Source organism: Scyliorhinus torazame, chromosome 9 (genome assembly GCF_047496885.1).
Source record: "Scyliorhinus torazame isolate Kashiwa2021f chromosome 9, sScyTor2.1, whole genome shotgun sequence".
Classification (NCBI taxonomy): Eukaryota; Metazoa; Chordata; class Chondrichthyes; order Carcharhiniformes; family Scyliorhinidae; genus Scyliorhinus; species Scyliorhinus torazame.
The window spans coordinates 214,569,086-214,593,249 of NC_092715.1; the positions used below are offsets into that span (position 1 = coordinate 214,569,086).

General features: G+C 48.8%; 1 protein-coding gene across 2 annotated transcripts in view; it reads left to right on the plus strand.

The window, feature by feature from the left end:
* Window positions 1–24,164, plus strand: part of LOC140429731 (transmembrane protease serine 11C-like) — a 125,280-nt gene that overhangs the window by 20,029 nt on the left and 81,087 nt on the right. The window contains exon 2 of one of the 2 annotated variants that reach the window (XM_072517074.1): window positions 6,539–6,723. The gene's annotated coding sequence lies outside the window, so the exon portion shown is untranslated. Of the gene's footprint in view, window positions 1–6,538; window positions 6,724–18,596; window positions 18,718–24,164 lie in introns of those variants that run through there. The other variant, XM_072517075.1, reaches the window with a different exon arrangement.

Sequence of the window (24,164 nt, forward strand, 5' to 3'; positions counted from 1 at the left end):
CAACACCACCCTCACCCCACATCACCCACACCCGACACCACCCCCACCCATATCCCACCCCCACTGCCCGCTGGCCCGCAGTCTAATCATATGTCTTTTCTTGTGTCTTGCAGGACCTGCTGGAGATCGGGCGGGTCATTCTGGAGTCCCCCGCCCCCAACCAGTGCCACAGCCGGAGCTCCCCGTGAGCTGGGCAGCAACGCTGAGAGCAGCTCGGACACCAGCCCAGCACCCGAGACTCAGGACATCCCGGAGCTCGGGTCGGAGGATGACAGATCTGTGTAAACACCCTCTGCCAACCCAGAGACACTCACCCTGGAGGGCAGGCTGACCCGAGGAACTAGCTGCCGTCCAGATGGGTCTTGGGTTCTGGAACAGACAATCCCATCTATGGTGGAGATGTAGTCACAGAGCCAGGGACGACATGAGAGGTTGTCAGCATACAGCACCTGTGGGTGCAGGTGGAGGAATCCAACCGCGTGCAGGAGCAGGAGGTGGTGTCGGCCATGCGTGCCACCCAGGCCAACGCCGCACGGGTCACCTCCACGGTTGAGACATTGGGGGTGACGGTTTTCACTGTGGATCAGCACGTCCAAGGCCCGTGGCATTCTGTGCAGGCACTGGCCAAGGCCCGCGGCGACCATGTCCCCGAGCCACCTGGAAATTGCAGCGACGTTCCTGAGTGTGGCCCAGTCACAGCAAGCTGTCATTGCCCAGGCGCTGGGCGACGTGGCGCAGACACAGAGGGAGGTGGCCCAGTTCCAGAGGGAGATGGCACAGTCACAGCATGATTTTGTGCAGTCCCACACGGAGAAGATCCACTCCCTGTGCTCCATGGCCGCGAACGTGCAGACCCTGGTCAAGACCAGACTGGGCCTCCAGGACTGGCAGCGTCAGATGGCGGGGGTGCCTCAGGAGTTAGCTCTGCTTGCACCCCATCCCACGGAGTAGCCTGGGGGCCATTGGGCACCCCGAGGGAGGAGATGATAGGGCCCATGCCAGTGACTCCTGCAGGGGAGGTGCCGGAACACCGCAGCACCTCGGACTCCCCCCTCCAGTCCCTGGTGCATTTGGTGAGCGGAAGGCAGAACGGGACAGCTCCACACCACCCAGGACACCCATCCAGGCCCAGTCACCCCAGAAGACGCCCACCAATGGGGACCCGTGTCACAGGGCAGGAATCACAGCAGGCCTCCTCCAACCTGGGCGGCTGCCACCTGTCCCTCTGCTGCCCGCTCCACCGCTGCCTGCTCCACTGCGGCACGCTCCGCTGCTGTAGCTTCCTCCTCCTCCTCGAGCAGCGGCCGCTCGTACAGCCGAAGGGCAACCCCAAGGGCTGCGGCGATTAGAAGGAAGGCCACCATTGCTGGTTGAATACCAATATCCATTGTCTGCAGGTGGTGAAAGGTCGACATGTTAGCACCGTGCCCAACAAGGTCCAATGGGCTACATGGTGGCCCTAGTTGGCACTGCAGGCTCCGCCCTCGGATGTCCCTCCACCCCCATTATCCACAACCCTGGCCCTGCCGGTGGCCAGCACCATGGGCATCTCTCACTATGGCACCCATTCCTGATGCCAGGGATACCATTGGCTGGCACTGCCCTCACCAGGGGTATGTAATGCAGCCCCTGTAGGGGCTACTCTAGGTGTTGCCCTGGGCGGGCAGCAGGCGGGTGGCGGCTGTGTGGGCTGTGGTAGAGGGGTGTGGAAGAGGGTGGGGTGCAGGGCTGGGGGCACCCATACGGCCGAAGTCACTCTGCAGAACCAGGGGCCAAGGTGGGTGGTCAGATGGCCACGGTAATGCGGTCCATGGCTGGGCATCTCCCCAGTCCCATGGAGGTTCACCCCGGCCACTCGGCCTGTTCCCCACGTCACCCCCCCTCCCCCGGCCCTGGTAGGTCCTTACCCCCACCCCGGCCAACCTGGCCGGTGTCCGGCCCGGCAGCCCACAGTCGCTCCTCTCTGTGTCCTACCTCCTCTCCTTCCTTCATCAGCCACCACGCCCATTACACGATTTTTGGAAGCACAAGTGAAACATACTGTCGGCAACTTGGCCCATCGGAGGAGAACCGCAGAGTCCCTTGAGAATACCGGGTCAGGCCCGCTAATGATATGCAAACGGTGTTTACTATATGTGCGTTCCAGGGGCAGCATGGTGGCGCAGGGGTTAGAATTGCTGCCTCACGGTGCCGAGGTCCCAGGTTCGATCCCGGCTCTGGGTCACTGTCAGTGTGGAGTTTGCACATTCTCCCCTTGTTTGCGTGGGTTTCTCCCCCACAACTCAAAGATGTGCAGGGTAGGTGGATTGGACTCATTAAATTGCCCCTTAATTGGAAATAAAATGAATTGGGTACTCTAAATTTATTTATTTTTGATATGTGCGTTCCGGTACACATTGACGCTGCTGTTTTGGTGACAGAGAATTGCAATTTGGCGTCATATCAGAGCCTGCTGCGATTTTGGCAGGGCAGGGCTGCGATTCTCCTCCAAATCGCATTTTGTGATTTCAGTATCAGCAAACGGAGAATCCGGCCCTGTGTCTTCCCAGTGGTGGAGCAGACTCGTTCAGTTCAACAGCTGTACAGGCAGTGCTCAAAGTTACGACATTCGCATTATGACAAAAAGCACTTTGTTTAGAAATTGATTCCCCATTTCGACTTTATGTCGGTCACAACTTTACGACACCGTGCGAGCACATTCCTACCTGCGCGTTGATATTCTGTGCCACCCATCTGTATAATTTGATACATCAAACCGTCTTTATTAGGTTGGAAACAAGTGTTTTATTATGTTAAATATTTTTGGCACAACTCATTTTAATGCAATTATATGCTTCTATTGAATTTAATATGCACTCAGACTCGCAGACATTCAAGGCTAAACAGACAACTGACAGTGATTGATGGCTTCATTATATCCCCCACGCTAATCTAGGAGCTTGTGTGAAGACATGCTGGTATTAACAGTCGCCTCAGCGACTTGGCAGGGCAGGAGCTGAGGGCACATAACACCCTATGTTAGTGATTTTTGGCCTTAGTTCAGGAACCAATCCCCCATTTATAACATTAATCTTATGGGAAAATCAGTTCTGACTTATGACATTTCAACTTACAACACAGTTTTCAGGAACCAATCATATTGTAAGTCTGAGGACCGCCTGTAATATATTTTCAGGTGACTTCAACTTAAGTATGACAGTCTTTTATTTTGTGCACAGGTATTAATACAGTACAAAATTTACGCAACAATTTACAAAGAGGCACAACGCTGGGCGAGATTGCCTGTTTCCTGATGGCGATTTTGTAATCGCCGATCAGGTGGAGAATCCCTTTTCACGATGGAATCGGGGGCAGCGCCTGTTTTACGCAGGTCTCTCATGCTCCGCCCCCTCCGAAACGGCATCATTGCAGCGTGCGGTTTACGCCATTGGGACAGCCTCAGGACATCACCTGAAGGCCCTCTCACAATGCTCCGCCCCTGATGGGCCAAGTTCATGACGGCGTGGGGGACTTGTGGTCCCAGTCGTGCGGGAACCCGGCATGGTGGCTGCAGACTGTGTCCAGAGCTGCCACAGTCGGGCGGGAGCCGTGCTACTGGCCGGGGGGGGAGAGCTTCGGGGAGGCCTGGGGGGACTGGTGGGGGTGGCCAGGGGGTATCGAGGTGATGTCCAGGGGGGCACTATCTGGCAGGTCGGGTCCGTGCCTTGCCAGCGCCATGTTGTACGGCGCAACCGCTACTGGTCATTGCCGTGCTCATGCGCGGCCACGGACCCGGCAATTCTCCAGCCGTTTATTTTGTGGAGGTCGGGCGTTTTACATGGCGCGGCTGCTAGCCCCTCACCGGTAGCAGCATCGGTGAGGGGGCGCCACCGATTATTTCCACGTAAAACGCCACGGATCCTCTGCACTTAGCCTCAGAATCAGAGAATTTGGCCCACTATCTCCTGATTCCTTCTCTAGTTAGCGCACATAGTCTAATTGTCATTTCCGCTGTGGCATCTAGACCATGACAACAAAAACTCTTTCATCTGTGCTCTTGGCAAATCATGCTGCAGCTGTATAGAACCTTAGTTAGGCCACACTTGGAGTATAGTGTTCAATTCTGGTCGCCACACTACCAGAAGGATGGGGAGGCTGTGGAGAGGGTACAGAAGAGGTTTAATAGGATGTTGCCTGGTTTGGAGATTATTAGCTATGAGAGGTTGGATAAACTTGGTTTGTTCTCACTGGAACAACGGCGGAGGTTGAGGGGTGACCAGATAGAAGCCTACAAAATTATGAGGGGCATGGACAGAGTGGATAATCAGAAGCTTTTTCCCAGGGTGGAAGAGTCAATTACCAGAAGGCATAGGTTTAAGGTGCGAGGGGCAAAGTTTAGAAGAGATGTGCGAGGGAAGTTTTTTACACAGAGGATAGGGTGCCTGGAACTCGCTGCCAGTGTAGGTGACGGAAGCAGGGACGGTAGTGACATTTAAGGGGCGCCTTGACAAATACATGAATAGGATGGGAACAGAGGGCTACGGATCCTAGAAGGGTCCGTAGGTTAGACGGGCAGCATGGTCATCGCAGGTTTGGAGGGCCGAAGGTTCTGTTCCTGTGCTGTACGTTTCTTTGTTCTGTGTTCTTATATGCCCCCAAAACTCTCATGATATGTTGTTGCGGTGATATCGTGGTTGTATTGTAATTCGCCAACTGACCACTAGGAGTCTCATTAGTATACAAGAGAATGTTTGAGTCAGGTGACCTCAGACTGACTGGGGAGCTGGAAGAGAGAGGCTGCTTGTGCATGTTCATATTGCTATTCATCTGTTGTTTTGAATATATTTGACCCACAGTTAAAGTTAATAAATTGTTTATAGCTTTAGCTTTATCAGCAAATTCAGCGATGTGTTCACTGATTTTAGTGCACTACCATCCGCCAACGAGATACAATTTAAAGAAGATGAATTATCTAAAGCACCGATACAAATTAGTAGTAGTGAAATTGCAGAAGATGTAGATCTGCATATCAGTCTCATTTCCACCCTACCACCCGTATCAGGTACAAAACCACAAGTTATCACGATAATAGAACCCACCAATGGGGTAAATTCCATGGTATCTGTGAAACAAAAGAATGGCGATGCTCGTACAGGCATGGGTCCCAAAGATCTGAATGAAACAAGTGTACATATTGTAAAACAATCATTACAGAAAGCAATGGACAGCCAATCTGATCCATATCTCGCGAAATCACATTACAAAGCATTACCATTGTCACTTGGTAGATCTCCAGCAGAGTTACTCATGAATAGCAGGTTACGTACCACACTTCCATACTTGGCAAAGAAGGAGGAGAATGCAGTGATACTGCAGGAAATGCATAACATTAAAGCAAAACAAAAGCAGTTCGATGAAATGAAATTAAAATGAAAATTGCTTATTGTCACGAGTAGACTTCAATGAAGTTAATGTGAAAAGCCCCTCGTCACCACATTCCGGCGCCTGTTCGGGGAGGCTGATACGGGAATTGCCTTGGTCTGCTTTAAAAGCAGCGATTTAGCCCAGTGTGCTAAACTTTACCACCTCTGAGTAGTGCTGACATTGTGAGAATAGAAGAATCAGGCAATTGATCGAGAAAAGCCATTGTACTTGAAGAAGTAGCACCTCGTTCCTACAATGTACAGACAGAGGAAGGGTTGGTTTTAAGAAGAAATCGTCGTGCGCTTTTGAAAACCAGAGAAGACTTTCACAACAACGTGATGGATGACGAATCAATGTCAGAATCAACGTCAGCTGCAGTGTCAGATAGTTCAGCAGTTCCTGAGCATGAGATTGTCATGGAGAACATTGAATCTACAGGTTCTGAGCAGCAAGGTCAAACTTTGAGACGATCAACCAGAGTCAGGAGAAAAGCTGATCGACTCAGTTTGTAGATTTGGACTATTTGTACATACTATGCTTGCTGTTCTTGTGTGTGTATATATATATATATCTCTATATATATATTTGTTGAACCAGTTTTTAAAATTTTTAAAAAATTAATACTATTAGACTTACTTATTAGGCTAATGATATCACATGTAACTATACTGATGATAATGTGATATTGTATTAATTTATTCCAGCAAAGGAAAGGGGATGTGGTGATATCATGGGTTGTGTTGTAATTCACTGACTGGCCACTAGGAGTCTCATTAGTATATAAATAAATGTTAGAGTCAGATGACCTCAGACTGACTAGGGAGCTGGAAGAGAGAGGATGCTTGTGCATGTTCATATTCTTATTTATCTGTTGTTTTGTAGATATTTGACCCACAGTTAATGTCAATAAATCGTTTGTAGCTTTAGCTACAAGTGGTCTTGTAATATAAATCAGGCCATGCGACAAGCACATTTCAGTTGTTAAACGAGGTAACAAAAGATCCCCAAATCATGACATGACTCAGGGGGAAAGTCTCCTGAACAGCTGACAAATAGAGCTCACAACCAAAACGATTTGGTTCCTAAGTAACAAGCAGCAGCAAATTCATGCAAAGTTTTTTTCTTCTCATTTCAGTTCATTCCTCGTGTACAACATGCATACACCGACACGTTAAATGACGCTTTTGAAATGACTCATTATCTGTCTATGTGTACAATCAGTTATTTCCGTACCGTCCATTTTTGATCATGTGTCTGGGATAAAGTGTGTGGATTTCAAGGATCGTCACTTCTATGTTTCACAACATTGCTGTGTACGAGGTAAGGTTGTATCTTTGTTTACCTATCCCTAATTCTATGCTTTCTTTGATTTGGCCATGTGTTAAAAAATAAACAGCATTTTGCTGAACTTTCAAAGCAGGCCTGATGGCCCACGATTCAGAAGATTTGACAAATTTGAATTTACATTTCTGATATTCAAGTTCACTGAAGAACATTCTGAAATGAATTTGGAATGAAATGCATGACACAGTTGAAGTATAAACTATTGTAAATAAACTATTGCTGGAAGCGTTTGAAGGTTCAAACATTCTTTAAAAATCGAACCTATTCAATGTTCTGCAAGTTTGTAACTTAGAGACCTGTTGATGAAATTTTAGCCAACATAGGAAAGTAAATTCACAGGAATGTTTTCCTATTTAGTAATTCCACTTTTACATTTAGCATCAATGGCATTTCAACAACAATTTATAATTACATTTAACACCATTAAAAATTGCAAAACCAAATTATACATCAAGCCACATCAGGAAATATTAGGGACAGATGGTTAAAAGCTCTGTCAAAGAGGTATGTTAGTAGAAATGTTTTAAAGTAAGAAAGTGAGGCAGAGAGTTGGAGAGGTTTAGGAATTGCAGAGCAGAGAGTCTCGTAGGTTAAAGCCACTGCCTCCCGGGGCTGTTTAGCACAGGGCTCAATCGCTGGCTTTGAAAGCAGACCAAGGCAGGCCAGCAGCACGGTTCAATTCCCGTACCAGCCTCCCCGAACAGGCGCCGGAATGTGGCGACTAGGGGCTTTTCACAGTAACTTCATTTGAAGCCTACTTGTGAAAATAAGCGATTTTCATTTCATTTCATTTCATTTCAAAGGCGGAGCTATTAATATCGAGGATGCCTTAGGGAGCAAAACTACAGGAGTGAACGTTGGAAGCTCCACACATTTGCAGCCCAACCTAGACAAACGAGAGAGAGGAGAAGAAGTGTGTCATGTGTGAAGTACATCTCAAACATTGTGCATGTATAGCTCATGAAGACACTGCATCACAAGATTTCATAACCTCACGTCATCATAAACCGGCAGATTTAATAATGACCAAATCTGATAGTGATCTGACCATGGCACGTTCTAGCCTGGCTATAGATGTCAGCTTCCTTCTTCCTGTGTGCCCTCGAATTGTAATTCAAAACTGCTCAAACAGCGCACTACGGAGCAGCCCATTTGATAATCAAATCATTTTGAGAACATGCAGTTCAAAGGCAAATCCACTTTTATTATTTATCTCTATTCATCTTGTTGGGGCTAACAGTTATCTGGCAGTCACAACAATAGAACAGTTTGCTTCCTCTTGTGTATGCTCAGGCACGCGATCTACTGGCCTCGTCGCGCCAGGCTGGAAAAGGAGCGGGCCAGTTAGATCGCGGGTGAGGCCGAAATCAGGAACCAGGCTGGGTGCTGATTGATTACCTATCTAACCAGCCTGCCCCCATTGGCGATATTTGGACCCCGCTAATTAGGTCCAATTTCCACGCCATTAACGGGAAGGATTCCCTAGCCTGTGATCTAACCGCCTCCCCAGCGAGCGGTCACGCGGGCGCTGTTCAGTACACCTATTAAAAAATGTAAAGCCAGTGCAATGGCTGCTGTGGGGGTCGAAGGACATGAGTCACCATCTTGGAAATTGGGCAGTCAGCCCAGAGGCACTGGGGCTGCTGCCCCAGTTCGCGGTGAGAGGGTGGGGGAGCTCCCAGAAGGGATGGGGGCCGAGCTCGGTCGGGGGCTGGATGGATGGGCTTCCATCGGCGGGGGGGGTCCCTCCTGGGGGGGGGGGGGGGGGGGGGTGGCGGTGGTCCAGCACCCTTGGGCCCAGCATGCCACCTCCAGGATCTTGTATACCCACAACAGAGGCAGCTCCAGCTGCTGCCTGTGTGTCCCACCAAACACCCCCCATGACAGAGCCCTGTCCGTGGTAATAAGGTGAAGGCCACTTTAACTTCCACAGACCGTGGTGGCTGCTAGCCATACAGCTGAAGGCTATTGCTCAGAGGGAATTGGCAATTCTCACAATATGAGCACTCCACAGCTTGTGTCTGCTTTGTGCTCATCTGGCGTTTGCTGCAACCCTGCATGACGACCTACAGTGCGATTCTACATTTCAGAAACTAAGGGCGAGATTCTCCGTCTCCCGAAGCCGATTTTGAAATTGGCGACCGGGCAGAGAATCCATTTTTACGACGGAATGAGGGGCAGCGCCTGTTTTACGCAGGTTGTGCAAGCTCCGTCCCCTCCAAAACAGCGACATCGCGGCACGCGCGCACGCTGTTTGGACGGCCTCAGGACATTACGTGAAGGCCCTCCCCCGATGCTCCGTCCCCAATTGGCCGAGTTCACCATGGCGCGGGGGATGTGTGGTCCCGGCCGCGCGGGAACCCGACGTGGTGGCTGTGGACTGTGTCCAGCTCCACCACAGTTGGGCGGGAGCCAGGGGGCACCACCTGGCAGGTTGAGTCCACGCACGGCCCGCACCATGTTGTACGGCACAAACATAAGAACTAGGAACAGGAGTAGGCCATCTGGCCCTTCGAGCCTGCTCTGCCATTTAATGAGATCATGGCTGATCTTTGTGGACTCAGCTCCACTCTCCGGCCCGTACACCATATCCCTGAATCCCTTTATTCTTTAGAAAGGTATCTATCTTTTTCTTAAAAACGTTTAATGAAGGAGCCTCAACTGCTTCACTGGGCAAGGAATTCCAGAGATTCACAACCCTTTGGGTGAAGAAGTTCCTCCTACACTCCGTCCTTAATCTACCTCCCCTTATTTTGAGGCTATGCCCCTAGTTCTGCTTTTACCCGCCAGTGGAAACAACCTGCCCGCATCTATCCTATCTATTCCCTTCATAATTTTATATGTCTCAATAAGATCCCCCCGCATCCTTCTAAACTCCAATGAGTACAGTCCCAGTCTACTCAACCTCTCGTCATAATCTAATCCCCTCAACTCTGGGATCAACCTAGTGAATCTCCTCTGCACTCCCTCCAGTGCCAATATGTCCTTTCTCAGGTAAGGAGACCAAAACTGAACACAATACTCCAGATGCGGCCTCACCAACACCCTATACAGCAGCATAACCTCACTAGTCTTGAACTCCATCCCTCTAGCAATGAAAGACAAAACTCGATTAGCCTTCTTAATCACCTGTTGCACCTGCACACCAACTTTTTGCGACTCGTGCACCAGCACAACCAGGTCCCTCTGCACAGCAGCATGTTTTAACATCTTACCGTTTAAATAATAATCCATTCTGCTGTTATTCCTCCCAAAATGGATAGCCTCACACTTGGCAACATTGAATTCCATCTGCCAGACCCTAGCCCATTCACCTAACCTATCCAAATCCTTCTGCAGACTTCCGGTATCCTCTGCCCTTTTTGCTTTACCACTCATCTTAGTGTCGTCTGCAAACTTTGACACATTGCACTTGGTCCCCAACTCAAAATCGTCTATGTAAATTGTGAACAACTGCGGCCCAACACTGATGCTTGAGGGACCCCACTAGTTACAGGTTGCCAACCAGAGAAACACCCATTTATCCCCACTCTCTGCTTTCTGTTAGTTAACCAATCCTCTACCCATGCTACCACTTTACCCTCAATGACATGCATCTTTAGTTTATGCAGCAACCTTTTGTGTGGCACCTTGTCAAAAGCTTTCTGGAAATCCAGAAATACCACATCCATTGGCTCCCCGTTATCTACTGCACTGGTAACGTCCTCAAAAAATTCTACCAAATTAGTCAGACACGACCTACCCTTTGTGAACCCATGCTGCGTCTGCCCAATGGGACAATTTCCCTCCAGGTGCCCCGCTATTTCCTCCTTAATGATAGATTCCAGCATTTTCCCTACAACCGAAGTTAAGCTTACCGGCCTATAATTACCCGCTTTCTGCCGACCTCGTTTTTTAAACAGTGGTGTCACGTTTGCTACTTTCCAATCCTCTGGGACCACCCCAGAGTCTAGTGAATTTTGATAAATTATCACTAGTGCGTTTACAATTTCCCTAGCCATCTCTTTTAACACTCTGGGATGCATCCCATCAGGGCCAGGAGACTTGTCTACCTTTAGCCCCAATACTGCCTCCTTAGTGATTACAATCATCTCAAGGTCCTCACCTATCATATCTTTATTTCCATCAGTCACTGGCATGTTATTTGTGTCCTCCACTGTGAAGACTGACCCAAAAAACCTGTTCAGCTCCTCAGCCATTTCCCCGTCTCCGATTATTAAATCTCCCTTCTCATCTTCCAAAGGACCAATATTTACCTTAGCCGCTCTTTTTTGTCTTATATATTTGTAGAAGCTTTTACTAACTGCTTTTATGTTCTGAGCCAGTTTACTTTCATAGTCTACCTTACTCTTCTTTATGACTTTTTTAGTAGCTTTCTGTTGTCCCCTAAAGACTTCCCAGTCCTCTAGTCTCCCACTAATTTTTGCCACTTTGTATGTTTTTTCCTTCAATTTGATACTCTCCCTCACCTCCTTAGATATCCACGGTCGATTTTTCCCCTTTCTACCGTCTTTCTTTTTTGTCGGTATGAACCTTTTCTGAACACTGTGAAAGATCGCTCGGAAGGTTCTCCACTGTTCCTCAAATGCTTCACCATGAAGTCTTTGCTCCCAGTCTACCTTAGCTAGTTCTTCTCTCATCCCATTGTAATCGCCTTTGTTTAAGCACAAAACACTAGTGTTTGATTTTACCTTATCATCCTCCAACTGTATTTTAAATTCCACCATATTGTGATCACTCCTTCCAAGAGGATCCCGAACTATGAGATCATTAATCAATCCTGCCTCATTACACAGGACCAGATCTAGGGCCGCTTGTTCCCTTGTAGGTTCCGTTACATACTGTTCCAGGAAATTATCCTGGGCACATTCTATAATCTCCTCCTCAAGGCTGCCTTTACCAACCTGGTTAAACCAATCGATATGCAGATTAAACTCTCCCATGATAACCGCTGTACCATTTCTACATGCATCCGTTATTTCTTTGCTTATTGCCTGCCCTACCATCCTGTTACTATTTGGTGGCCTATAGACTACTCCTATCAGTGACCTTTTCGCCTTACTATTCCTGATTTCCACCCAAATTGATTCAACCTTATCCTCCATAGCACCAATATCATCCCTTACTATTGCCCGGATGCCATCCTTAAACAACAAAGCTACACCACCGTCCTTACCGTCCATTCTATCCTTTCATATAGTCTGATACCCTTGGATATTTAACTCCCAGTCGTGACCATCTTTTAACCATGTTTCAGTAATGGCCACTAAATCATAGTCATTCACGATGATTTGCGCCATCAATTCATTTACCTTATTTCATATACTACGAGCATTCAGGTAAAGTACACTTATGCTGTTTTTATGTCTTTGTTATGAATCCTAACACCTTGATCAGTAACTTTTCGCAATTTATTTTTCCTCTTACCCTTTCTCCTAATTTTCCTTGTCTTTGAACCCATATCTCTACATAATAACCTGTCACGTAACCTGCTGCCTTGATCTCCATTAACCATTATACTGTCCATAGCTTTACACTTCCCTTCCCCCCAACTTGCTAGTTTAAAGTCCTTGTGACCAACCTATTTATCCTATTCGCTAGAACACTGGTCCCAGAATGGTTCAGGTGAAGACCGTCCCAACGGTACAGGTCCCTCCTGCCCCAGTACTGATGCCAATGCCCCATGAAATGGAATCCCTCTTTCCCGCACCACTCCTTTAGCCACGTGTTAACTTCTCTAATTTTCTCAACCCTATGCCAATTGGCACATGGCTCGGGTAGTAATCCAGAGATTATAACCCTGGAGGACCTGCTCTTTAATTTAGTCCCTAGTGTTTGATAATCCCCAAACAGGTCCTCTTTCCTAGTCTTACCTATGTTGTTAGTCCCAACGTGGACCACAACAACTGGATCCTCCCCCTCCCTCTCCAAAATCCTTTCAAGCCGATCAGAGATGTCCCTCACTCTGGCACCGGGCAGGCAACATACCATGCGGGACTCTCGATCTGGCTTACAAAGGATGCCATCAATCCCCCTAATTATAGAATCCCCTACAACTACCACTTGTCTTTTTGCTCCCCCCTCTTGAATGGCTTCCTGTACCACGGTGCAGTGGTCAGTCAACGCATCCTCCCTACAGCCCTCTTCCTCATCCACACAGGGAGCAAGTACCTCATACCTGTTGGACAAGGTCAAGGGCTGAGGCTCCTCAACTCCTAAACTCAGGATCCCCCAACGTGCCTCCCTTGCAGTCACACCACTTTGTCCCTGACCACTGTCCGAATTAACAGAACTTATTCTACCGGGTGTGACTGCCTCCTGAAACAAAGCGTCCAGGTAATTTTCCCCCTCCCTGATGTGCCGCAGTGTGTGCAGCTCGGTCTCCAGCTCATCAATGCTGAGCCGAAATTCCTCGAGCAGCCAACACTTGCTGCAGATGTGGTCACTGACGGTCTCAATGGGATCCACCAGTTCCATCATCATACAGCAACAGCACATCACCTGTCCAGCCATATTCAACTAGTTAATTAATTTAAATATTAAAAATTAAAAAAAAAAATATAACCTCAAGGATAAACCCGAACACCAACAAAAACACAGCCCTCTCTCGCCACTCACCCGAACTGTCACTCACCTAAACTCAGATGCACTCTGTTCCAATCAGCACTCCGTGACTAAAGGCACTCCTGCCCCACCTTTTGTGCACTCGCCTCTCCCAGCACTCCCGGCTCTCTCCTCCCGCGCTTTTTAAATCTCCCAGCTCTCTCCTCTGGTGCTGTTTTCGCTGTCCCGGCTCTCTCTGCTCCCGCGCTGTTTTCGCTGTCCCGGCTCTCTCCTCCCGCGCTTTTTCAATCTCCCGGCTCTCTCCTCCGGCGCTGTTTTCGCTGTCCCGGCTCTCTCTGCTCCCGCGCTGTTTTCGCTGCAGGTCGTCGCCGTGCGCATGCAATTCCCTGCTCGTTTATTTTGGGGGACTGGCATTTTACATGCTCGGAGGGTCGGTGAGGGGGCGACGCTGATTTTTCCCATGTAAAACATCACGGATCCTCCACACTTAGCGTCAAAATCTGAGAATCTGGCCCTAAGTGTCGGTGCCGGGATTGAATCGTGATGTTACACACAGGAAAACTAACGCTGTTCCCAGAGCAAGTCACCAACTATTAATGGGCTACCACCAGTGCCACCTGGAACTCGAGCGATCCCAATGATAAAATATCCGATTCGCTGGAGTTGGGATTGTCACTCAAGAGGCTGACAAGCTGCAGGCACATATAAGCACTCCACACACACTCATCCCAGCCAACAAGATGGCACCAAGGGGGTGGCACCCCATTTAACCCATGTGGAACTGGAGGTACTGCTGGATGCCATGGAGGAGAGGCGGGCGACCCTGTACCCTGTGGTGGGGAGGAGGTTACCACCTGTTGCCGGGCCAAGGTGCAGGTGGGAGATGCTGTGAGTGCCGTGGGTAACAACGCCAGGACCGGCTAGCAGTGTTGTAAGAAACTGGGCGACTTCCTCAGGGCAGCCAGGTTGAATAGGCAGCACTGTGCTCCTGGCACTAACCCCGGACCCACACACCCGTAATCCCTCCCTCCCCCTGAGGGCGACTGAACCCCCACCTGCATCACCTGCCAGCACCCATATTGGATGCCATGGCCGGGTGTCCTGGCCACGAAGGCCCCAGCTACCCACACACTGTGCTGTTTGCATCCCATTGTTAATGCTGTGCGTTTTCGGGATCTTTCCCCCCCACCCCCCACCCCCCGCGCGTCCTCCTTATCACGTGAGGCCTGACATTCATCCTCCTCCTCCAGCACCTCGCCCCTCTGCTGAACGATGTTGTGGATGATGCAGCAGGCCACCATGATGTGGGAGACTCTCCTAGCGCTATACTGGAGCATCCCTCCAAAGTGGTCCAGAGACCAGAACCGTATCTTCAGGATGCCGAAGCACTGCTTGATCACACACCTGGTCGCGGCACAGGCGTCGTCGTAGCGGGTCTTCACGCCCGGATAGGCATTATCTACCACGGCCACTGTGGATAACCTCTGTCACCAGGAGCCAACCACTCAGCCGTGCGTGCACCTCGAATAGGTCAGGAACTGCGAGTGTGTCAGGATTAAGGCATCGTACACACTGGGTATCGGCTGCAGACGTGCATGATGCGCAGTTCGTGGTCACACACCTGCTGCACGTTCATTGAGTGGAACACCTTTCGATTTCGTGGGCCGGTGCTTGTAGGGGACATGCATCCCATTGATCACCCCCTGGACCTGGAGCATCTCGACGATGGCACCGAACCCCGCTGCCTGGACATCGTGGTAGGCTCGGTCCACATTGAATTTGATATATTGTGCCGACCGGGCATATAGGGCCTCAGTAACTGCACGGATGCACCTGTGCACGGAGCTCTGTGAGATTCCAGACAGGTCCCCACTCGGCACCTGGAAAAAGCCCGTGGTGTAAAATTTCAGGGCGACCATCACCTTGACAGCTACCGGAAGCGGGTGTCCTCTCCGTAACCCGTGTACCCTCAACAAAATTTTTTTTTAAACTTCACCCATTGATGAACATAATTAAAAAATAAGTGTTGGGGCAAGTGCAAACAAATTGCCTCAATCCTATGAAAGTTGAGGATATTTTAGCTACAGTGATATAGGCCAGGGTTTTATGGCCCCACCATGGCATGTCTCCCCACCCCCCGCGGCTGCACCGAGGCATTTCAATCTCCAGTCAGTTCTGCGGGACCGTAATATCAGTGAATCATCATTCAAGCTTTCACCAGAAGTAACTAATAGTCAGACAGGCACAAATATTTGGCACAGTCAAAATACGCAAATGCACAAACATTTCTGTGACATCTGAAACAATCTAAATTTATCTTCAACTGGCGTTAGCAATTGAGAGGAAAACAAATGTCATAATTAAGGCACTATTGTTTTTCAAAGTAGACGTAGTCAATATTTCCAGAAGCTACTTGAAATTCAATGTAGCTAATTGATTGATTGATTGATTTGACTGTCACATGTACCGAAGTAAAGTGAAAAGTATTTTTCTGTGGCCGAGGGAACGTACACAGTACATACATAGTAGACAAAAGAATAATCAACAGAGAACATTGACAAATGATACATCGACAAACAGTGATTGGTTACAGTGCAGAATAAGGGGCCAAAAGCAAATACATGAGCAAGAGCAGCATAGGGCGTCATGAATAGTGTTCTTACAGGGAACAGATCAGTCCAAGAGGGATTCGTTGAGGAGTCTAGCAGCTGGGGGAAGAAGCTGGTCCTATGTCTGGATGTGCGGGTCTTCAGACTTCTGTACCTTCTGCCTGATGGAAGGGTCTGGAAGAAGGCAATACCTGGGGGGGGGGGGGGGTCTCTGATAATGCTGTCTGCCTTCCTGAGGCAGTGGGAGGTGTAGACAGAATCAATGTGGGGGTGGCAAGCTTGTGTGATGCACTGGGCTGAGTTCACCACAGCCTGCAGCTTCTTGCGATCTTGGACTGAGCAGTTGCCATACCAGGCTGTGATGCAGCTGGATAAGATGCTCTCTATCGCACATCTGTAGAGGTTTATGTGAGTCGATGCAGGCATGCCAATTTTTTTTAGCTTCTGTAGGAAGTAGAGACGTTGTTGGGCTTTCTTGACTGTTGCATCAATGTGAGTGGATCAGGACAGACTGTCGGTGACGGTGACTCCCAGGAACCTTAAAGCTATCGACCATCTCCACTTCGGAGCCATTGATGCAGACGGGAGTGTGTGTCGTGCTGCGCTTCCTGAAGTCAATGATCAGTTCCTTGGTCTTTCCGACATTTAGAGAGAGGTTGTTTTCGGTACACCATGCAACCAAGTGATTTATCGCCCTCCTGTAGTCTGATTGATCGTTGTTTGAGATACGGCCCACCACAGCCATATCATCTGCAAACTTATAGATTTAATTGGATTTAAATCTTGCCACACAGTCGTGTGTGTAGAGGGAGTAGAGTAGAGGACTGAGCACACATCCTTGCGGGGCCCTGGTGTTTAGGACTATTGTGGAGGAGGTGCTGTTGCTTATCCTGACAGATTGCGGTCTGTTGGTGAGGAGGTCAAGGATCCAGCTGCACAGGGAGGGGTCAAGTCCAAGATTTCAGAGTTTGGTTATTAGTCTTGTCGGGATAATGGTGTTGAAGGCGGAGCTGTAGTCGATGTCCTTGTTGTCGAGGTGTCCTTGTTGTCGAGGTGTTTGAGTGTTGATTTTAGAGCAGTGAGATAGCGTCTGATGTGGACCGGTTGCAGTGATAGGCAAACTGCAGTGGATCGAGACCGTCTGGGAGGCTGGCAGTGATCTGTCTCATGATTAGCCGCTTGAAGCATTTCATGATAACAGACGTCAGGGCCACCGGTCGGTAGTCGTTGAGGCAGGTTACCTTGTTCTTCTTTGGTCCTGGTATTATGGTGGTCTTCTTGAAGCAGGTAGGGACATCAGAGTGGAGGAGTGAGGTGTTGAAGATATCTGCGAATACACTCGCCAGCTGGTCTGCGCAGGCTCTGAGTGCTCGCCCAGGGACTCTGTCGGGGCCCCTCGCTTTCCACGGATTCACTTCCAAGAAGGCAGCTCTTACCTCTGAGGCAGTAATAGTGGGTATGGGTGTGTCCAGGGCTGTTGGGGCAGGTGGCACTGATGTATTGGCTGACTGCTAAAGCAGGCATAGAACTTGTTAAGATCATCGGGTAGGGATGCTCAGCCCCAGATATTCCGCCTGGCCTTGCTTTATAGTCTGTGATCTTGTGTAGGCCCTGCCATAGTGGTCATGGGTTAGTGTTGTTGGCCTGGGACTCTAGTTTGATGCGGTATTGTCTTTTGGCGTCCCTGATGGCTTTCCGTACGTGGTACCTGGATTTCTTATATAGGTCAGGGTCATCAGACTTGAACGCGTCCGTCTGGGACTTCAGCAGGGAGCGAACCCTTTGGTTAAGCCAGGGTTTCCGATTGGAGAACACCCATATTGTCTTCTTTGGTATGATTGTGTTTGAATAAGCACAGTTGAATAAGCAAATGTTTTATTTTTTATCAGGCTCGATGTGCCAGACATATTTTGCGACCTTTGTTGCAGTCTATTCAAGACAGCATTAATTATAAACAACGGAGTCATTTGCGATCAGAACCAAAGAAAGATAGCATTTATTTTAATCTTCAATATAAGATGGATTTGTCTCTGATTTAACAGGAGTTCAGTTTTCATCATGCACATCAGAAATAGCATCATGTTTAAACTTTGAATACAGTTTTGGTTGTGGTATTGCAGATTGAAAGCAGCTTGAGGCTGACCTTCATAACTGCCTGATGTGCAAACATAATGGAGGTTGTGATGAGTTGAAACATTGAGACTGCCTTGGTCAAGGTTATCCAACAAGCTATCCGAATTAACTATGGCAATTTAAAGTGATTCCTTTTCATTCCCCTCGCCCTTTTCATAATCTACAGTACAGTTACCTCCTCTGGGACAGGATTAATACATTGGCCTAGAAACTCTGTTCACCAGCTACCCCCACTGCAACCCCCACCCCCCACTCACCCACCCCAGACCAAGCCAGCAGCTTATCACTCACTGAGTGCGGTTTGTTACAAAGTGGAAACTTGGGAATTTGGTGAATAAGGGATATTTAAGGGTTACATTTAATGGTTAATCTCTTTCTAAAATCAAGGCCAGTTTGCATTTAGAATTTAGCAAGACGCCTGCAGGAGAGGCAATAGCAGTTCGTTAATTAGGTAGCTAGTTTGAACTAGTTCCTTCAGCCAGCACTGCTGACTCATCATTGCAGAATCTTAGCTAATATAAATATAGGTGGCCTCGCTAAACACAGAAAATAAGCCCGCACAAAGTGAGGTGCTCATCACAGCTAGGCACAGAGTGTGAACTTGGGAATATGGCGAGCAAGAGGATTTGTGCAGTGAGGGCGGAGGGAAGAAGATAAATGATTGGTTGGTATTTTGCTCATTTATCTTTCAAAACTTGGGAAAGTTAGCAGTAATTGTATGGTTTTATTAGAAGTACTCGAGTAAGATTTTCTAATGGTAGCAAAGCCAATTGGGAAAAGTAAGGTTTATTAACTTTAAATTAAGAAAATAACAACAAATTAATTAAAACATAATGTGGGAGCTGTTGGACATCAGTGCGATCCAGGGCAAATATACCTGTAATAAGTGTTAGTGGTTTGAGGAGCTTCGGCCCAACTGGAGATACTGTGGTGCATCTGGGAGGATGGAGGTTACCTGGTCACTTTGTTGCAGAAGGTGGTGACATCCTTGAGGTGAACGTTTTCTGATTTGGTCAGTGGTCATGGGCAGGAAGATATGGCTGTGAGTGAAGCAGGTAAGTGGGTTGAGAAGGCAGAAGTGGAGGAACCTCAGCTCTTGCAATTGTCCAATAGCTTGGTGGTTCTTGAATTTTGTGGGGATGACAGTGGGAGCTACAGGGGTTAAATGAAAAAGCAGAACCTCAAGGACAATCATTTCTGGATTATTTTCTGAGCCACGAGCAAATTGGCGTAGAGTAAATCAGATTAGAGCGATGAAGGCGTGGCTCATACACTGGCGTGGGAGAAAACCGAGTTCGGCGATCGGCCGGAGAATACCCGTTTCCGAACAAATCGGGGGTGGCGCCGCATTTGCGATGCACCGTCCCCTCCAAAGCGGCGTACGATGGCCTCAGAGTGTTGCCTGAGACCCAGCCCTGATGCTCCGCCCCCGACCGGCCGAGCTCCCGACGGCGTCGGTCACGTGTGCTATCATCCGTCGGGAACTCGGCGTGGTGGCTGCAGACTCTGTCCAGCGCCGCCACAGTCGGGGGAGAGCCGATCCGTGGGCAGGGGGGGGACTTTGTCAGGGGCTGGGGGCACTGTTGGGGGGGGGGGTGCTGGGCTGGCGAGCCGGCCAAAGGGGGGGGGCACTATTTTGCAGGCCGGGTCTGCTCGCGGCCGGCGCCACGTTGCAAGGCGCGTCCACTGCAGGCCGCCACCGTGCGCATGCGTGGCCATGAACCGGGCAATTCTCCGGGCTTTATTGGCAGCTAGAGCCGGGTGCTCTATGCTGCCGGCATGCTAGCCCCCCAGCCAAGAGGAGGATCGGTGGTCGTTTTGCACCGAATGTTCGGTCGAAAAGGCCACCGTTCCTATGCCGGCGTGAGTACATAGCCTCAGAATCAAAGACTCCAGCCCACAGTTTGCTGCATCAGGCACTGGCACCAATACTGAGAAAAGTGGGAACTGTACTGTTGGAAGAGGCTTCTCCTGAACTGCACTGGGACCAGTGTTTTGTTGAGTCAGCTAACTAGGCCGGCAGAAAAGGCATTAAACTAAATAATGGGAGCCATGATGTGGAGATGCCGGCGTTGGACTGTGGTGGGCACAGTAAGACGTCTGACAACAGCAGGTTAAAGTCCAACAGGTTTGTTTGGAATCACTAGCTTTCAGAGCACTGCTCCTAAGATGCGCTCCGAAAGCTAGTGATTCCAAACAAACCTGTTGGACTTTAACCTGCTGTTGTAAATAATCAGAGGAAAGGATCATGTGAGTGGAGCTCTAGATAGGAACATAGGAGCAGGAATAGGCCATTCGGCCCATCGAATCTGCTCTGCTATTCAATAAGATCATAGCTGGTCATCTACCTCAAACTATTTTCCCCCACTATCCCCAAATCTCTTGGTATCATTAATATCCAGAAATCTATTGATTTCTGCTTTGAAAATGCTCAATGATTGAGCTTCCACTGCAGGTACATTCTTCCTGAGATAATGAGACCTAAACTGTACACTGTGCTGCAGTAAATCAAAGAGTAATGAGGTACTAGAGCAGGGAATTTTTCAGGATGGTAGCCAGTGACTGGTGGTGTGCCTCAGGGGTCTGTGCTGGGACCACAACTTTTCACAATACACATTAATGATCTGGAAGAAGGAATTGAAGGCACTGTTGCTAGGTTGCAGATGATACAAAGATCTGTAGAGGGACAAGTAGTATTGAGGAAGCAAGGGGGCTGCAGAAGGATTTGGACAGGCTCGGAGAGGGGGCAAAGAAGTGGCAGACAAAATACAATGTGGTAAAGTCTGAGGCTATGCACTTTGGAAGATGGAAGGGAGGCATAGACTATTTTCAAAATGGGGAAATGCTTAGGAAATCAGAAGCACAAAGGCACTTGGGAGTCCTTGTTCTAGATTCTCTTAAGGTTAACGGGCAGGAAGGCAAATGCAATGTTAGCATTCATGTTGAGAGGGCTAAAATACAAGGCCAGGGATGTACTTCTGAGGCTGTATAAGGCTCTGGTCAGACCCTGTATGGAGTATTGTGAGCAGTTTTGGGGCCTGTAACTCAGGAAGGAACTGTTGGCCTTGGAAAGGGTCCAGAGGATGTTCACAAAATGATCCATGGAATGAAGAGCTTGTTGTATGAGGAATGGTTGAGGACTCTGAGTCTGTACTCGTTGGAGTTCAGAAGGATGAGGGAGGATCTTATTGAAACTTACAGGATACTGCGAGGCCTGGATAGAGTGGATGTGCAGAGGGTGTTTCCACTTATGGAAAAAATTAGAACCAGAGGACACAATCTCAGACTAAAGGGGCGATCCTTCAAAACTGAGATGAGGATGAATTTCTTCAGCCTGAGGGTGGTGAATCTGTGGAACTCTTTGCCGCCAAATCACTGAGTGTCTTTAAGACAGCAATAGATAGGTTCATGATTAATAAGAGGATCAGGGGTCATGGGGAGAAGGCAGGAAAATGGGGACGAGAAAAATATCAGCCTTGACTGAATGGTGGAGCAGAGCTGATGGGCCGAGTGGCCTAATTCTGCTCCTATGTCTTATGGTCTTATGGTATGATTTGTGTAAAGGTAATAAGAGTGTGGCAAGAAGCGACAGAGAGCACAAACCTAAGAGCAGGTAAGGTTGGAAATTGTAAAACTGACAAAAAGACAGAAGGTAAGATTCTCCATTTGTGAGAATAAGGCCTGGATTATCCACTGTCCGCCGCCGGTAGAAGGGTGCCCAGAGCAGCTCGGAAAATCGGGATCGGCATCAGACTTCAGTGGGTGCCGATCTGAGCGCAATGTTCTGACCCCCCCGCTGACTATGGGGTCAAGGTTCGCGCCAGTGGGAGGATGTAAGTGAATGTAAATGGGACTTAATGGCCCTTCTGCATCCGTTTAGGAGGCCCGGCACTCTATTCTCCATTCCTCCGTGATTCTCCGGTTCCCTGGGCTCACCAAACGTGAACCTGATGTGGTGAACTTCACGGTGGGCCAAGGGGGTAACACCTTGAGGGATTTGCCCCCAAAAGTCCAACTGAGGGCCATCCTACTCCCCACAGTGCACTACCTGCCCACCCCTCCTCTCCCCCAAAATGGGAGAACCCCCAAGAGAGAGAGGACTCCCCCAGAAATGAAATGAATGAAAATCGCTTATTGTCACAAGTAGGCTTCAAATGAAGTTACTGTGAAAATCCCCTAGTCGCCACATTCCGGCACCTGTTCGGGGAGGCTGGAGGCTGAGACACCCTGAATAGGAATACACTCCCAAGGACCCCCTTATTAGGGAGACCAACCCCCTGGGACTCCCTATCTGAATGTACCCCTCTTCAAGGACCCCTATCTAAAGGAACCCCCCACAGGGACCCCTAACTAAAGGGACCCCCTAACTAAAGGGACTCCCCACAGGGACCCTGTGACTAAAGGGACACCCTCCCTCCAGACCATCCCCCTCCCTGCCCCAGAAAAGACTCCTGTCTGGAAGCTAGAGAGCAGTCCAGATAGGGGCAGTGGCACTTACCTGGAATATCCACTTGTCCATTTCTGGAAGGAGAACAGCTGTCATCTGTGTTTAAACCCCTCAGATCCATTAGCTGCAAGCCATTCATTCATTTCTAGTGGTGGACTGGGATTGACAGCTTGCTCAAAACAGCTGCAGCCTTGATTCATTCATCTCCCTTCATGGATGAGTGACTCTAAATGGTGAAACCCTAATGTTTACAAACATCAACCACGTCAAAGAGTAGTAATCACACGCTTGAGTGATTGGAATGCACTTACCTCTCTTTGGTGTGGATTTTGCCGTGTGCCGAACCTTGATTTTCAGTGGATACCCGACCGTGATTCACATTTCTGGTGTCGCAGGCGAAGAATCCACTCTCGTGTTAATGGTGGAATTTTCTCTTTATTGACAATGTGCCAAGTCAGGCGGGAAAAGTGGAGTGTACCCCGTTGGCCGCAGTGCCGTATTTTCCACCATGTTTTTTGACATATCGGGTGAATTTCTCCCGATCCACAGTTAAGTGCTCCCACCAGCGAGAAAACTGAATGATTCCAGCTGGTGCTAGGAGCGAACCCGACGTGCCATGCAATGGCACTCGGGAACCCTCCCGTGAATTGCCTCTAGTATGCCAAGGGGGCCCTTCATGGGAGGTGGTGGTCAGGGGATCTTGCGCTGGGTTGGAGGGCTCAGGCCCGGGGTCTCTCTTGGGATGGAGTTCCTTTAGTTGCTCTACCCATCTGCAGCCTCTTATTACCTTTAAACAGTCAGTGTGTAAAAATGTGATTTGAATTAAAATTAAATAGAAAGTGCTGGTGCTGCCCTCACAGCTTCACTTTCTCGGAAGCACTTGAGAACAAAGAGGCAGCCTCATAGAAAAAAAACTGCAGTTAGAAAAACACTTGCTCTCCTGAATAAATGGATTCCTGCAGCGCTATGTAACTAAACAATCTGAATCTCCCTTTGGAAACTTCCTCAACCCGTCAATCAGAAAACTTTTAGCAGGCAATGGTCATGTAATTGATTGTAAATATTGCAGAACAAAGATTTTAGCCTTCTAGGCATAGACGCAGACTTCTATACTTTAAGGGCAATGAAAGGGCACTCGGTAGCACGGTAGCACAATGGTTAGCACTGTTGCTTCACAGCTCCAGGTTCCCAGGTTTGATTCCCGGCTTGGGTCACTGTCTGTGCGGAGCCTGCACATTCTCCCTATGTCTGCGCGGGTTTCCTCCGGGTGCTCCGGTTTCCTCCCACAAGTCCCGAAAGACATGCTGTTAGGTGAATTGGACATTCTGAATTCTCCCTCAGTGTACCCGAACAGGCGCCGGAATGTGGCGACTCGGGGCTTTTCACAGTAACCTCATTGCAGTGTTAATGGAAGCCTGCTTGCGACAATAAAGATTATTAAATTAATTAAAAATTGAACGTGTGAAAACCACTTCAAACAATTCCACTGCTTTAATGGGATTACTTTTACCTTCATCTCACATACCTTTAAACTTGGCATACTGGCAGACATTTTAAAGGGTTTAGAGGTATAGATGGGATCACTTTCACTTTATTATGAGAGATGTGTATTTCTGAGATAGTGACTGACTGTTTAATGTGTTGAGGGTACGGATGAGAGCACT